At 39.4% G+C, this 16,450-nt stretch overlaps 1 protein-coding gene across 1 annotated transcript in view; it reads right to left on the bottom strand.

The window, feature by feature from the left end:
• Positions 1 to 16,445, bottom strand: part of tln1 (talin 1) — a 73,608-nt gene extending 57,163 nt beyond the window's left edge. The window contains 1 exon segment of the mRNA XM_053241079.1: positions 16,276 to 16,445. The gene's annotated coding sequence lies outside the window, so the exon portion shown is untranslated.
• Between the last annotated feature and the right edge of the window lie 5 nt (positions 16,446 to 16,450).

Here is a 16,450-nt window from a genome sequence, read left to right as displayed (position 1 = left end):
ATCTGCACGTGTGTGATAAGACTACGCTTCACATGGCTCATTACTGCAGTCAAAACAAGGAAGCAACTTTCGGGAGTGCATATTTACAAGTATGATCTATTGTTTAGACTGAAACAACAGAAGAAGAAGCAAAAGAAAACAGAAGTAAAAAATTCTTGATTGTTCAATTTTGATTCATTAAAATAATAGTTTCAATAAACTGTTAATGTTGTGTTTAGTTGTGTTATGGTCCACAGTAAGACAACCTAGTCTAAAAAAATTCCATGAAAAAAAATATATTACCACAATATTAAATGACCATTACTAAAGCGCAGTAGCTGGTGGTGAAAATTAAAGGAAACATTTATTGCAAAAGGTGCCGGCACACAAAAAAAATCCCCTAATTGCTCTTCTTTCTTAGAAAGAGAATTTTGAGAATGGCATTTCCATAAAACACTGTCAGTGAAAGGCAGTGCACAGTTCTGCTTTGCCAAGAATAGCCAGATCTTTTGATAAGTTATCGTCAGCAACGCCATGCTCTTCTGAGCACTTGATAATCATTGTGTTTGATAAAGATATGCACATGCTCAGGGTGGCAGCATCATAGCAGTGTAACGTATGAAGAACAGTAGCGGATTATACAGGCAAAGGGATTTTAATGCTGTCATGTCCCCTGCACAGAGATACGAAGGTGGCTGTAGTATTCTGAAGGAGTGCAGAGGGAGGAGGTTGTGAACTTTTGATGGAGTCACAGCCAGACACAAAGGGATAAGAACCATAAGAGTAAGAAACCTGATTTTTAAAAAAAAAAAACAAAAACAAAAAAAACCAATAATAATTCGGTAATACACAGAAATGCATATTAGTCTGTAGTTTGAAAAAGGCCGCAGTGAGGTAATGGTCTGATCATACACCATGACACAGTAAAAACCCTAATAAATGTCAGCATCTAGGAATATCCTTGACATGCAACATATAAATGCCTACATGTCCTCCTGCCATTCCTAATAGCAGAGGAGATAGAGTTACAGATAGGCAAGAGTGGGACTGCAATATGTAAGTCGCCAAAACATACTCACTATACCATACCAAAGCGTTTCTGTTCATCACTAACGCTAGCCAAGTTCAACAGGTAGATGCCTCAGTATGCTGGATCTGTGGTTAAAAGTTAAGTCAAGGTGGCAAAGTGTCAAAATGCTTGACTGACTTCCACAACGGCCAGTAGTGTTCAAGATACACCACTGCAGAATGTAAACAAACTCAACAGCATCTAAGCAAATTCCTAAAATCACTAGTGAACTTTGCAGAAGTCGCCGCCCTAGAAAGTGAGGTGCCGTGTGATTCTGGAGAGAAGCTGTACTGTTTGAGCCAAGAACTAGCCACAGATTTACCGGAGGGATAACCATACACACGGACGGACACGGATGGACAGCCACACACACGTGGACAGACAGACACACAGACAGACACACAGACAGACACACAGACAGACACACAGACAGACACACAGACAGACACACAGACAGACACACAGACAGACACACAGACAGACACACAGACAGACACACAGACCAATTTTTGCAGCTTTGTGCACTGCTGGAAAAGGAAATAACATAGGAGAAGATACAAAACCAAAAGCTCACTGACAACCCATGTTTGCTGCTAAGCAACTGTTTAGCTGGTTGCAAATTTAGCACATGAGTGCAGAACAGATTTATTGTTTTTTTTTTTTCTTTTTTCAGGATCTACTGGCATACTGGTTTCCGAAACACCAAGCGACACCAATTTTAATTTCCTGAGCACTTAACAGAACCTTATGCTAGGTCTTAAATTCTTGTAATTCAACCAAGAAGCATTTAACTGAACTAACATCAAGGCAATCTTTATTATCTCTTTAGTTATTCCGAAAACTCAAAAGAACTGTGACTGGTTTCCTGTATGTTATCTTGCTAACTGACTAGCTGCTAATTTCAGAGCTGCTTTACAGGTCACAGAAAGCACAGGCATTCAGTACACAAGGGGTCAACTTCAGGTCAGGAGACACACACACACACACACACACACACACACACACACACACACACACACACGATCAGTTTAGCTACTTATGCTGAACTATGTCTAGTTCTGACCTCATCCTAAACACAGTGGTGTGTGGGGTCTTCGTCACTGCTTTTTTCTAATGATTCATCCTTCCATCATTCATAAGTAAGATGTACTTCACGCTACTGATATGTCAATTTAATAACATTACTTTTACATTACAACACCAGCCTGCTTGCTGCTTAGTCCTTATAGACGTTTGTGAGTGTTTAGGGATAAAGTAAAGGCTCTCTGCATGCATCAGTGACAAAGGGCATTTCAGATAATATGGTATATAAATAGCAGTTTAATTGGATGCTATAAAGAACTCTGACCAGACATCGCAACAGACGAATGTGGCCTGAGAGATGACAAGATCGTGCGCAGAGCCTGAATGATCACGTTAATGAGACATCAGAACTTACACAGAAGTTGTGTAAAGTTGATGCATCGATGCTGATGTGTGGCATCAGTAATGCCAAACACATTACTGAAGAATCATAGGGAGAGTCACTTACTGCACATGACTCAACTTGAATCATTCAACTCAAAATGATTCATTCGCAGCCAGTTTTCAAAACCATGGAACAGTCGAGATGTTTTACTTGGATCAGATGTGTCACTTTTTCCCCCACCCTTCGTGGAAATGTCTTGGTAATGCCACTCCCTAAGACATCATACATAACATTCCTAAGAGATCCGTTTTAAAAATTACACTCTAGTCTGATATGATCTGCTGGTCCAGAATCTGCGTTTGTGTTTACACTTATCGTAAACCGAGGTGAGTGGCTCTGTTTTTAGTCAAGCCTCAGCGGGGGCCAAACCAGAAGCTCTCAAAGGGAACATAAAAATTGCACCAAGTGTCATTATGTCAAAGGAAAAGACCAGTTAAAGCATCGACATTCTCAGAGACAGCCTTTTACTGTCAAGTGGAGGTTGTAAAGCAGTGAATTCTAATAGACTGTATGCAAGACGTGTCAATACCAAGCCTGAGCAAAACTGCTCTTTGAAAACTAATGACACTAATTATGTGAACTTCAAGGTCAAAGCCCAGCATGAAGGCCGGCCAGCCAGACTCCAGCAGGGGGTCAGCATATCTGCCAGTGCACAGACACACCCAGCACCATAATTAATCAATACGCTGGGCGCGTAACTGTTAACTATGTGGTATTTTAGCAGGAGATTATTTAAATCTTCACAAATAGTGCTAATCATTTAGAAAAGTAGCCATAGTGGCATTTCCTTCCTGAACTTTATGCTCAGTGTCAGAGGGACTAACCGACATGACGTTTATTCTGAGATACTGTTCTGTAACAGTAATGCTGGTGTGAGTGAGAACTTTACAACAAAAGAAATTTGGTGCTTGAGCAAACCACACTCTAACAAACCTGAAAGAGATACACTTCACTGGCAACTGCAAATCAATACACTTCAATACACATTCACCTGTTCATTCTTCTATAATAAGCACTTTATCCTAGTCATGGTTGTAAAACAATGTCACTTTCTTACAATTTGTACTCCAATTTCCACCCAGTTGCAAATTCTCTAAAAGTTTAAAGATATTTTGATTAACACTATTCGTGACTAATACCATAACACATCTAAATGTAGAATCCTAAACATCTGAATGTAGATTTTGCCTGTAATACATCATTACTGTTTAAACAGTATTAAAACTGTGAAGTTTATTCTGACAGCTCTCCTGCTGACTGACTTCCCCAGTCCTTTGTTTGAAGGACAGTGGTTTCACAACATGACATGCGTCCACCATGCTGTCCTTTATCTCAATCTGCACGCTGAATCTTCTCATCCTCTGCAAGGTCTATTTAACCGTTCTCATTCGTATCTGTCTCCTGCAGAATGGAGTTAATACACACAATTACTTTATAGATAACAATGCTGCTTATCATTATAAGCCATGTTTTCTCTCTCGACAGGATGCAACACCCATAAACTGAAACCATAAAGTGAATCAGCGTGTATTTACACGATAAACACGTCTGGCATCCTTGTCCTGCTTTGACGCATGTGTTGTAACAAATGTGCAGATTCAAATAAGGAACATTTTCATGCATATGGAAGATTTCATACATTCTCTTCAACACTCACTTTAATGTATATTAAGATGCTAAATATCCTAGATAAAAGACCATACCATTTCTCCTTCTACTAGTAATCACTTTGCAGTGCTCATTATGCCAGGAGATAACCAGAATTTGAAATGCCTGAGGTCGTGGACAGGAGCTCCTTGCATGGACCCAACAACATGGCCAACAAACTGTGAATTCTAGCACAGCAATGTGAAGTCCAACAGAAAGCTGCTCCATGTCTTCTGCTGGCAGGAGTCGTGACACACTGATGGCTTAAACATGGGGGAATATAAGCAACAGCTCTGAAACATCTGCTGAAGTGTAATCTGCTGAGCAAATCCCTGCCGCTCTAATCTTACAGCACGTGAGAATCTCACGGTGTAGAATAAACAAGCATGGAGCCATGTCAGGGTCACAGCAAAAGTGGGCGAGCCTTCAAAGAAAAATAACTATAAAGCTAGATTGGCACAGTTGAAAGGTTTTAAAAAGGAGTTAAAATGATTAGAATGATTGTTATAAAAAATTTAATAATGTGCTTAATAGGGGTGTATTAATCTGACAGTTTGGATCGATACATCGATCTAAAACAGAAAGAATTAAATTAATCAATGCAACAAATCTAGTATAATCAATTATAATTGATAATCAATCAATGATTATCTAAAAAGCGGACAAACCACTGTGCAGAAAATAATTAATATATTTTAGATTGATGTGTAAATAATTTAAAAGGCTAGCAAGGCGATTGGCCCATAACTCTGTAACTTTTAAAACAGTCCTTCTCTAAAACAACAAAATTTGCAAATGAATGATAGGCCGTACACCGGATTCTGAACAAAGTTGGTCACATATTTTGAATCAAATCAAATCGTATCATGACAGATCTAGTGATATTATTAAAAATAATTAATTGTTGATTAATTCAGCCTAATATAACGAACAGTGCTAACCTTTGAATGCAAATGCTCTTAAGGAGATGCAAAGGATCTCTGACGATGCAATGTGGTTTGAATGTAAACAACTGAAGCATAGACCCAGACATACTAATGTAGCTGGTAATCAATGTAATGTTGCCTAAAAACTAACCAACTAAAAAAAAAAATAGCCTCATGTACTTCAGTCATAAACTGACCTCTGCTAATTTTGTTGTGAAAGTTGAGAGTCCTTTCCAATATAATCAAACTGTCTCATTACTAGATATTGTATAATGTTCACTATTTGTAAAGTGCAGCTCTGATAGTGGTGAAGTACAAACTTTCTAAAACTCATCAAGGCAGCTCTTCGTTGGCATCTTTATGGCTCAATTCCACGCTACATTCCACTGGAATTCCACAGCGATTCTCGGTGGACTCCAGGCAAGATACGAGGGCGGGAGAAAGGCAAGGAGGGACAACACAGGCACTGAAGAAAGGGGGGGGGCGCTCCCTGCTGCAGGTCCAGTACTTGTTTTGTTGCCTCCCCACCATCTTAAGGAATGTGAGCAGAAGTGGATTGCTGGAGACAAAGTAACTTTAACCGAGCAATCTGCAAACACAGAGGCTTGGGCTGCGTAGTTGCAGCCAGCACACAATGCTTTCCAGGATTAACACTCAATTGATAATGCTGAATCGGACTCGGTCAGGAGTTGAATCCTCCTAAACAGAAACCTTGGCATAGGGCAGAGCGCACACAGTGCTGTCACATCTTGATGTTTATAATGGTCTGTCTTCAGAATGGGAGGAGATGCAGGCCATTCAGGCAGGGTGTAACATTAGCACAGTTTGAATAGCCACTGCTGTGAGCAGTCACTTCCTTTTATCTTTGTTCAGAATAGGGGTGGGTACTAAATCATCAATCCAATTACACTGTGAAATGTCACTCTTTGCTGTTTTGTGTCCTTTGAAAACTTCTGTGTCTGACTAATTGATGTCACATTTGTAGGGCTGTCCGCTACAAGTTAGAGACATCACTCACAGCATTCTTGGTAAACGAATTGCATTTATTTCTTTTGTTAGTTATGTTCAGTGCTACTGAACCTCACTGGTCAGTAGGTGACTTGGAAACTTGCACAGAAGACACAATCCAAGTCTAATAAAAAAAGGATTAAAATGTGGCATTATTTAACAAATAAAACATACAATCTTTGTACATTTACATTTATGGCATTTGCCAGACGCCCTTATCCAGAGCAACTTATATTTATTTCATTTACACAACTGAGCGGTTGAGGGTTAAGGGCCTTGCTCAAGGGCCCAGCAGTGGCAGCTTGCTGGTGCTGGGATTTGAACTCACAACCTTCCAATCAGAAGTCATAAGGATCTGAGTGACCTTGATAAGCGCCAAATTGTGATGGCTAGACGACTGGGCCAGAGCATCTTCAAAATGGCAGGTCTTGTGGGGTGTTCCCAGTATGCAGTGGTTAGTACATACTAAAAATTGTCCATGGACAGCCGGTGAACTGGTGACAAAGTCATGGGCGCCCAAGGCTCATTAATGTGTGTGGGGAGTGGAGGCTAGACCATCTGGTCTGATCCCACAGAGGAGCTACTGTAGCACAAATTGCTGAACAAGGTAATGCTGGCTATGACAGAAAGGTGTCAGAACGCACAGTGCATCGCAGCTTGCTGCGTATGGGGCTGTGAAGCTATATACCAGTCAGAGTGCCCATGCTGACCCCTGTCCATCACCGAAAGCGCCTACAATGGGCACCTGAGTATCAGAACTGGACCATGGAGCAATAAAAGAAGGTGGCCTGGTTTGATGAATCACGCTTTCTTTTACATCATGTGGACAGCCGGGTGCGTGTGTGTCGCTTACCTGGGGAAGAGATGGCACCAGGATGCACTATGGGAAGAAGACAAGCCGGCGGAGGCAGTGTGATGCACTGGGCAATGTTCTACAACATTGTTGCAGACCAAGTACCCCCCTTCATGGCAGCAGTATTCCCTAATGGCAGTGGCCTCTTTCAGCAGGATAATATGCCCTGCCACACTGCAAAAAAATTGTTCAGGAATGGTTTGAGGAACATGACAGTGAGTTCGAGGTGCTGACTTTGCCTCCAAATTCCCCAGATCTGTGGGATGCATCTGTGGGATGTGCTGGACAAACAGGTCCAATCCATGGAGGCCCCATCTCACAGCTTACAGGACTTAAAGGATCTTCTGCTAACGCCTTGGTGCCAGATACAACAGCACACCCTCAGAGGTCTTGTGGAGTCCATGCCTCGACAGGTCAGAGCTATTTTGGTAGCACAAGGGGGACCTACACAATATTACGCAGGTGGTTTTAATGTTATGGCTGATCGGTGTATATATATATATGTGTGTGACTTCAGAGTAAAATGCAGCAGAAAGTGATCTGAAGTTGCAGATGACCCTTCTGGGAAGACACATGACCAGTGACACAGACCTCACATTCCTACAGTCACATTCCCACAGGGGACAGGAAGTCGATCTGCCCATTTTCATGTCCGCAGACACGTCTATGCAATGCAGCTGTTTTCCCCACCCAAAACTGCAGACCATCTGCTTCAAATACCAAACATTAGGCAAAAATCATGCTTTACAGCCTCATCAGCTTAAAGGATTGAATCAAAACAAGTGCAGAAACTTGTGAGAAGAATGGGAGTAAATTTGCGTATTTACTCCAAAAGCAAAGCAAAGCTCCTCATTTGCACTTCAATATTTATTGTACTTAATTTAACAGCTCTTGGAAGCTCAGCAAGACTATATGAGCTTTCATAACAACAGCATACACTTCTTTTTGATAAATACATACAAGGCTCAAAAAAATGATCAAAAGGATGGTCAGACTTTAAATTCAGTTTAATACCATGGGCTGCTGATGTCTTTTATGATGCGTCAAAGACCACATTTCTGGCAGAAAGGGAAAAACTGTGTTCATTTATCACATAAAATAGCAGCTTATATTATACTACATGAGCAACAATTTACAGCATATGGGGTGCAAATATGGCTGTTACATACAGTACATATGTCATTTTTAGAACTATAAAGAATGTTTTATTGGTTCCAGACCGAAATAGCACATTTTTCATACGTGAGGTACAGAGGGGTGTTTTCATTCACACCTACAAGCCTCAAGTGATTTAGGGGCCGCCAGCAGCAGACTGGCTTGGTTAGGACTCGCTCCAACTTCAGTTGTGACCCAGTCTTTCAGCTATCCCAGATATCTGTCGCTAACCACACTCACTCAGACAGACGTTGCTGATGACTCAGTTCTGTATAACTAAGTTTTATCACGTAATGTAAACCACTGCTAAAAGTGGCTGGGGGTGGTAGGTGTCTGTCTTCATGGCGGGCTGTGGTTACTGATACTAGGCGATGTAGGGATGGTGGGCTTCAGTTATTAAACTGCATACAAATTTATTCATAAATCATTCATAGCAGCATTGGCAAAATGTTTTGAGAGCTCGTAAGTTTGTGTAAATTAATGTACAAGTGGACTCACTAATCTGAATCTTGACTGAATCTTGAATGATTGCCTGCAAAAAATTGTTGTTTCATATTAATGATACTGTTTATATTATTAATAATGCAATCCAAAATTAATAATTTAAGTTAAATCCATAAATTCAATCAAATAAGAGTAGGCATTCATTTAGGACAAAAGAAATACCACTGTATAACAAGAGGAAGAGTTAATCCATGCCTGCTTTAGAGGACAAGCTGCAGTGGCTGAGCTGCATTACTGGAAGATTTATCGAACGCTGTGCTTAGGAGACACTCTTTCACCGCTTAATTGTTATTCTGTCATCTTCGCCTCAGTGAGCTTTGCCTTATAAATATATGCAAATGAGCAAAAAGATCAGTGTTACTGAAACGTTTCGTAAATCTGCCAGGAATTTTCAATTCGTTTTGGTCTACAAAAACATTTCAAGGCCTATAAAAGCTTTACTGAGAGATAAATGAGGCCCAATGTCTGCAGAGGAAGAGATTTCATAGATGTAGTAGTGAATCAGATTTGTCATCAATGTCACACAGAGGACTGAAAAAACTGACAGAATAAGTACATACTGTGCAAGATATTTTTCTGTTAACAATTCATATTGCCCCTGGTCTCGTGGCACATTTCCTCCTGAGTCATGATGACCTCTCAGCTAGACATTTGGTAATCATATGCTTAAACTCTGGAGTGACTAATGCCTCTTTCCTTACACCTCCAATCTCTTAACAAGCTCCATGCAGACACTCCTAGTGCTGTCACTGTACATGGAGTATAAGCAGGCAGCATTGGTGCATCGACGTGTTCAATGACAGCTAGAGAATAAAAAGGGTTAGATAGACTCCACATATCATCCATCAAAGACCTCAACTTCACTCAAGCGGGTGTGATGGCGTTAATACGACATATCCTATTAGAGGCGGAGGGAGTCCAACTGGCTTCAAGACTGAAGGATTTCTCTCGCCTTTGGAATAACAGTACGTGTTGCTTTGACCAAATATGGCTGGCTCCAAACAGTGGTAGAGGACAGCCTCCTGCACCTCGAAACAAACCTCGACTCCAAATCTCCTAAACGGGAGAGACTGTGGAGTCACTGCACACGCCAGACATAAATCCAGCTCCAGTCATTGCTTTTTTGAGACTCACCACAGATGTTCTGCCATACTAGGGCTCCGAAAATGAGAAAGCTGGTCCAAATTGGTGTAATAACCATGCAAGTGCAAGCTTATCTGGTTGATACGTACTAGGACAAGGTGATATACTTCCAAAATAAATGTGTCCATTTCTAAGATGTCTAATCAATGACTGTCCAATCCAAACAAGTCAGTGAGACAAAGATTATAGAAAGGCAACTCTTTTTTTTTTTTTTTTAATTAAGCCAGTTGTTTTTCTTGGCACATCAACATCCTCCATATTCATACGTTGCCAATTTCACTTTTACAGCCTTTAGGGGATGTACACAATGACTGTGCCACATCCTGAGAGTTCTCTAAAAACAGGACTTCCAAGTACCAAAAAAGACAGTGTTGAACAAGCTACCACACTAGGTTCTATTTAAAAAGCAAGCCAAGCTGAACTTATATTGTATGCAATATAGTAATAAAAGTAGCACACTTGGTAAGAAAAAAGAACTAAAAGTTCACAGCTGTCCACAGGATCACAGAGTCATAAAACCTAATAACATACAAATATTTCTTTGGTATTCTTTTAACATTTATAAGGACAGATAAGCGGTAAAACCTTATCCCTTGGTCGCTTCAGCTGGGTTTGGTGAGCTGGTTTATAAGTCCAGCTGACTTTAGTTGAAAGGAGAGCTTTTTAAAGTGGATTAATGAATCAGGCTAAACCATAAACTTGTTTAAAAAAAAAAAAATACCCACCCACAAACACACACAGACACACACAGACACAAAGTTCACAGCAGTGTATGATGAGAATGTTAATGGTGCCTACGGCTGCACCTAACCACAGGGGTTTGTTAACATACAAAATTCATTACTACCTAATCTAAGTATTAAATAAAAAGCATGCTTGTAAATGGAGTTTCAGTGATACCATTCCTGTTACTTTTTACCCATTTAAAATCCAAATAGTTAAAACCAAATACAGATATGTTGTCAGTCTTAATTATGAGGGTAAAATAATCAATGCTACATTCAAAAATAAGTAAATAAATAAAAAAAATTAAGCTTATTCAGAACCAGAGCTAAAGGAAGCCTTGACAGTCCAAAAGGCAGTCACGTGACAACCGAGGTCTTGCGGTTACGTCCATGTACACACATGGAGGTTGACCTCAGCGTCTGATCTGGCAGTGATCTGGAACGATGGGCAGCAGGTCACCTGGTGAAGGCCATGCATAAAGAGCATGTCCTCCTCTGGTGCTACACTTCTCTGCTCTTGTCTCAGCAGGATTCTCCTCCAGAGCCCCTCTCGATTAGACAAAGGGAGCCTTCATTCCGCACGAGCCCACCACAATACCACACAGTGTGCCATCAATGGCAACCTTGTTGCACGTAGCGTCAAGAGAGGGGGAGCACTTGCTGCTGGTCGGAACAGCCTGTAACAGCAGAGTTCCCATCATTTTAAATGCACTGCCAAACATGTTCGTGTGTGATAATTCATGTGGGAAAGCTGGCGGAAATCAGCCTCCCTATCAGTGCTGTACTGTATGTCATATCACAAAATTTCGAGAGGACAATACCAGGCACGTGACAAACCGACATCCTGGAAGGCTTTTCCAAACAACTCTGCTGTGTCCTATTGTTTATTAGAAAGGAACTCATTCTTTAGATCGAAAGCCTATAAGAAACGATGGACGAAACCTCTTTCTGTGTAAGTGTGACCAGTGGCACAAGAACAAGAAGCTCATCATTACATGCACTGATGGAACAACAGAACTGTTTACCAAGTCACAGTACATCATCCAGTTCAATACACTGGCAAATCCACTCTAAATCCCCTGCAGCTTTATTGATTGGTCTGCAGTATTGAGCGCAGCACTGAGTGCTCATTATTTAAGTGAGATGATCAATGTACATAAACAGATTTTGGACCAAAATCTACAGCCGTCAAAGCAACAGTAACCAAAATGTTGCATGTTCAATTAAGGCAAATTTTTCACAAAGGCAAAACTTTTTTTTTTTTTTTAAATAATATATTAGGACACATATATTATTATTCATCAGGGGTAGACAAATCATAAACTCATTAGGTAGTCTTCCAGACAAGTAAAAACACCAGTGTGCTGCCAAGTCCCATGTTTCTGTTGTACAGAAACCTAATCAAGTAGGCTAAAAAGTGGAGCTAATGTAGTGTAATATCTTTAGCTAGTTATGTGCTTTATTATAGACAAAGGAAAATTAATTATTAATATAGTTATCTTCTTATAATAAAGTTTCTAATGTAGCACATCATGTTTTTGTCCTTGACAAGAAGTCAGCAAGCTGGTGGCTAAGGATTAGGCTTTGAGCTGCAATGTTCTCTACTTGAATTGTATATAAAATATTATTAGAGTCTGGCCGGCATCTTTATTTACTTATAGCAGGAGGAGTTATATGGCAGGAGGAGTTATATGCTTGACCTTCTTTTGTTGGTTTAGTCAGTGTTTCCACGTAGCTATTGTGTACCTCAATCTAAAAAAAAAAAGCGCATTAAGTTTAAACATATCTGCATATCAAATGACATCAAAGTCAACACAGAGTGGGGTTTTTGCTTTCTTTTTCTTGCTGGTGAAATCTGTCTTTTGACAGCTTCTTATTCAACAACGATAACAACGGCAGTCACGTGAGCGGACACCCAATGCAGATGTTCACCCCACCTGCTCACATAACGCTCACTGGAGACACAACTGAACTGAACACTCTTTCAGCTATATAAGAAACTGGAATGAAAACGCCTTGGGCTGAACCACCCAAAGTCTCTGACAATCCATCAAGATGGGGTGATGACTCCAGAGCACAGCACGCTCTCTGCTGAATGTGGGTCATTTTCAGTGACATCATACACTGCCTGTGACTAGCCATACCATCGAGTGACGACTCGGTCACAATGGCACGGCTCCTTAGTAAATTTTAAAAGAAAAAAAAAAAAAGATATATACAAATACTGATATTTAGCACAGAATTTTATTAAAAGTTATTACTCAATACATAGCATTTCTGGCTTAATAACAATCCTGAGTGTTAGATTGTCACACAAAAATGTCCTCAGCATATTTTATGTGTACTGCCAGACCGGCGGGTGAATTATTCCCTACTGGTATTTGAATGTGTAGCGTGTATTATTTGGATGCATTTGTCACCCTCAATATTTAGACCCAAAGGATGCATTACTTCCACTGGCATTTGGATCCAGATGCTGTGTTATTTCTCCAGGTATTTGGGCCTGAAACCTGGATTATGTGCTCAGATATTTGGCCACATGGTGCATATTACACTCAGGTATTTGGAGCGTGCATTATACCACTGAGTGCAAAAGTTTGTGTCCCCGATGGTTTCTGAATTTAAAAAAAAAAAAGAATACTGAATCTCTACATTAAATTGATCCAGTTGAAACTGAAATGTCACATTCTGCAACAAGACAATAACATATAAGTAGAATCAACAAGACTTGGTTGAAAAGTTAACGTTTTGCTGTCCTTCTTCATTTCCAGACCTAAATTAAAGAAGGCAGGGCGTGATATCTGACAGTTATAACAACTGACATGTCAAGAAGAATGAGTAAAGATTGACCAAGCAATCTGGAGGAGTTTGAGCAGAGACATCAAGAAGAAGCTTTAATGGAACTGTGAATATTTCAAATAAGAGTATCAAAAAAGCTGCTTATATAATATGCAAAGGTCCTAGAGACAGTTACAAAGGCAAAAGTATTAAAGAATAAATGGGAGATAAAAACAATTGGACTGATCGATGCTTGTTACTCGTGATAACGAATGAACACCTTCAAATCTAACATAGTTAATTCCTTGTTAGTGTAAATTTCAACTTAAAGGTATGCAAACTTTTGTAGTCAACTGTATTCTTAAGTATTTGTGTGCAATATATACTCATGCATTTAAATCCAGACTGTGTATTTAAACCCAAAGAGTACATTATATACTCATCTATTTAAATCCAGACTGTGCATTATATACTCACGTATTTAAATCCAAAGAGTACATTATATACTCACGTATTTAAATCCAAAGAGTGCATTATATACTCATGTATTTAAATCCAAAGAGTGCATTATATACTCATGTATTTAAATCCAAAGAGTACATTATATACTCATGTATTTAAATCCAAAGAGTACATTATATACTCACGTATTTAAATCCAAAGAGTACATTATATACTCACATATTTAAATCCAAAGAGTGCATTATATACTCACGTATTTAAATCCAAAGAGTGCATTATATACTCACGTATTTAAATCCAAAGAGTACATTATATACTCACGTATTTAAATCCAAAGAGTACATTATATACTCACGTATTTAAATCCAAAGAGTGCATTATATACTCACGTATTTAAATCCAAAGAGTGCATTATATACTCACGTATTTAAATCCAAAGAGTGCATTATATACTCACGTATTTAAATCCAAAGAGTGCATTATATACTCACGTATTTAAATCCAAAGAGTGCATTATATACTCACGTATTTAAATCCAAAGAGTGCATTATATACTCACGTATTTAAATCCAAAGAGTACATTATATACTCACGTATTTAAATCCAAAGAGTACATTATATACTCACGTATTTAAATCCAAAGAGTGCATTATATACTCACGTATTTAAATCCAAAGAGTGCATTATATACTCACGTATTTAAATCCAAAGAGTGCATTATATACTCATGTATTTAAATCCAAAGAGTGCATTATATACTCACATATTTAAATCCAGATTGTGCATTACATACTCACGTATTTAAATCCAAAGAGTACATTATATACTCATGTATTTAAATCCAAAGAGTGCATTATATACTCGGGTATTTATATCCAGACTGTGCATTATATACTCAGGTATTTAAATCCAGACTGTGCAATATATACTCAGGTATTTAAATCCAGACTGTGCATTATATATACTCAGGTATTTATATCCAGAGGGTGCATTATATACTCGGGTATTTATATCCAGACTGTGCATTATATACTCAGGTATTTAAATCCAGACTGTGCATTATATATACTCAGGTATTTATATCCAGAGGGTGCATTATATACTCGGGTATTTATATCCAGACTGTGCATTATATACTCAGGTATTTATATCCAGACTGTGCATTATATACTCAGGTATTTATATCCAGACTGTGCATTATATACTCAGGTATTTATACCCAGACTGTGTATTATATACTCGGGTATTTATACCCAGACTGTGCATTATATACTCGGGTATTTATACCCAGACTGTGTATTATATACTCAGGTATTTATACCCAGACTGTGTATTATATACTCGGGTATTTATACCCAGACTGTGCATTATATACTCGGGTATTTATACCCAGACTGTGCATTACATACTCGGGTATTTATACCCAGACTGTGCATTATATACTCAGGTATTTATACCCAGAGGGTGCATTATATACTCAGGTATTTATACCCAGAGGGTGCATTATATACTCAGGTATTTATACCCAGACTGTGCATTATATACTCGGGTATTTATACCCAGAGGGTGCATTATATACTCAGGTATTTATACCCAGACTGTGCATTATATACTCGGGTATTTATACCCTGAGGGTGCATTTTCTTCCTCTGGCCCAACCTGTTTGACAACCACGAGACGACACACACAGCCACACACACTGCCATGTGAGATGGGCTAGTCATAACAAGTGGCATGAAATATGTTGAGGAGGGATGAGTAAGGTGAAGGTCCCAGTTCCACATGGACTTGTGCACGTCTGAGTGTACTTTATCTGCTACTCATCCAAAAAACAGGACAGTGTGTATCTGATCTTTAAAGCTGCCTAGGAACCTCTGCTCTGTCTACTATCAATAATTCATTAATGTAGCAGATATGACAGCTCTGCAGCAGGCTGTATAAGGGCACTTGAGTGTGTGTGTGTGTGTGTGTGTGTGTGTGTGTGTGTGTGTGTGTGTGTGTGTGTGTTACAAGACGCCTACGTTCGTTTCACAAGTTCAGACTTCTGGCACAAAGTTAAAGCCTGCAGGCCGTGGCGCAAACTTCAGCAACTTTCAACACAGTCTCTTACAACTCTAATAGACTAGTTTATAAAACTTACTACACAAATATCCACTCCGACAGAACAAGGAAGCAAAAGGTTGTTTGAAATAAATAAATAAATAAATAAATAAATAAACAAAACAAAATAAAACAAACAAACAAAAAACTAGCTAACTAGCCGAGAGCTCTTCCGCGGCCAGGTAAAGCTGAGCTTCAGTAAGGAGCTACACTGTTAGCTAACATTTTCCTCTTCAACCTTAACCTCATATTATTCAGCTCACTTTTATTTGGAAAAACTAATAATTAATTAAGCGTTTAAACCTTTCGACATGACGCCGTATTACAGCCCATTTCTCAAGTTTTTTTCTATTTTTTTGAAAACCGTTTAGCAAGAGCGACCCTTCGGAGGAAAAGGAACTTCCCACCCGAGACAAAGTTTCTTTTCAGGGAAATAAAATGTAACCTTTAGCTCTTACCTCTCCTTCTTCACTCGACCGCTAGTTGTCCACCTCCGGACAATATTTCAATATAAACTGTCCCGTTTCCCAGCAGATCAAATGATGGTCCTGAAAATGCTGGTTAAACGTCAGTAGCTGGTTTGTGGACTCGCCGCTCTGCGCCGCTGCTCTGAGGCGCCGTTAGAGCTCCACC

The sequence above is a fragment of the Pangasianodon hypophthalmus genome, chromosome 17, assembly GCF_027358585.1.
Source record: "Pangasianodon hypophthalmus isolate fPanHyp1 chromosome 17, fPanHyp1.pri, whole genome shotgun sequence".
NCBI classification, from domain to species: domain Eukaryota; kingdom Metazoa; phylum Chordata; class Actinopteri; order Siluriformes; family Pangasiidae; genus Pangasianodon; species Pangasianodon hypophthalmus.
This window is presented reverse-complemented; position numbering and strand designations above follow the sequence as displayed.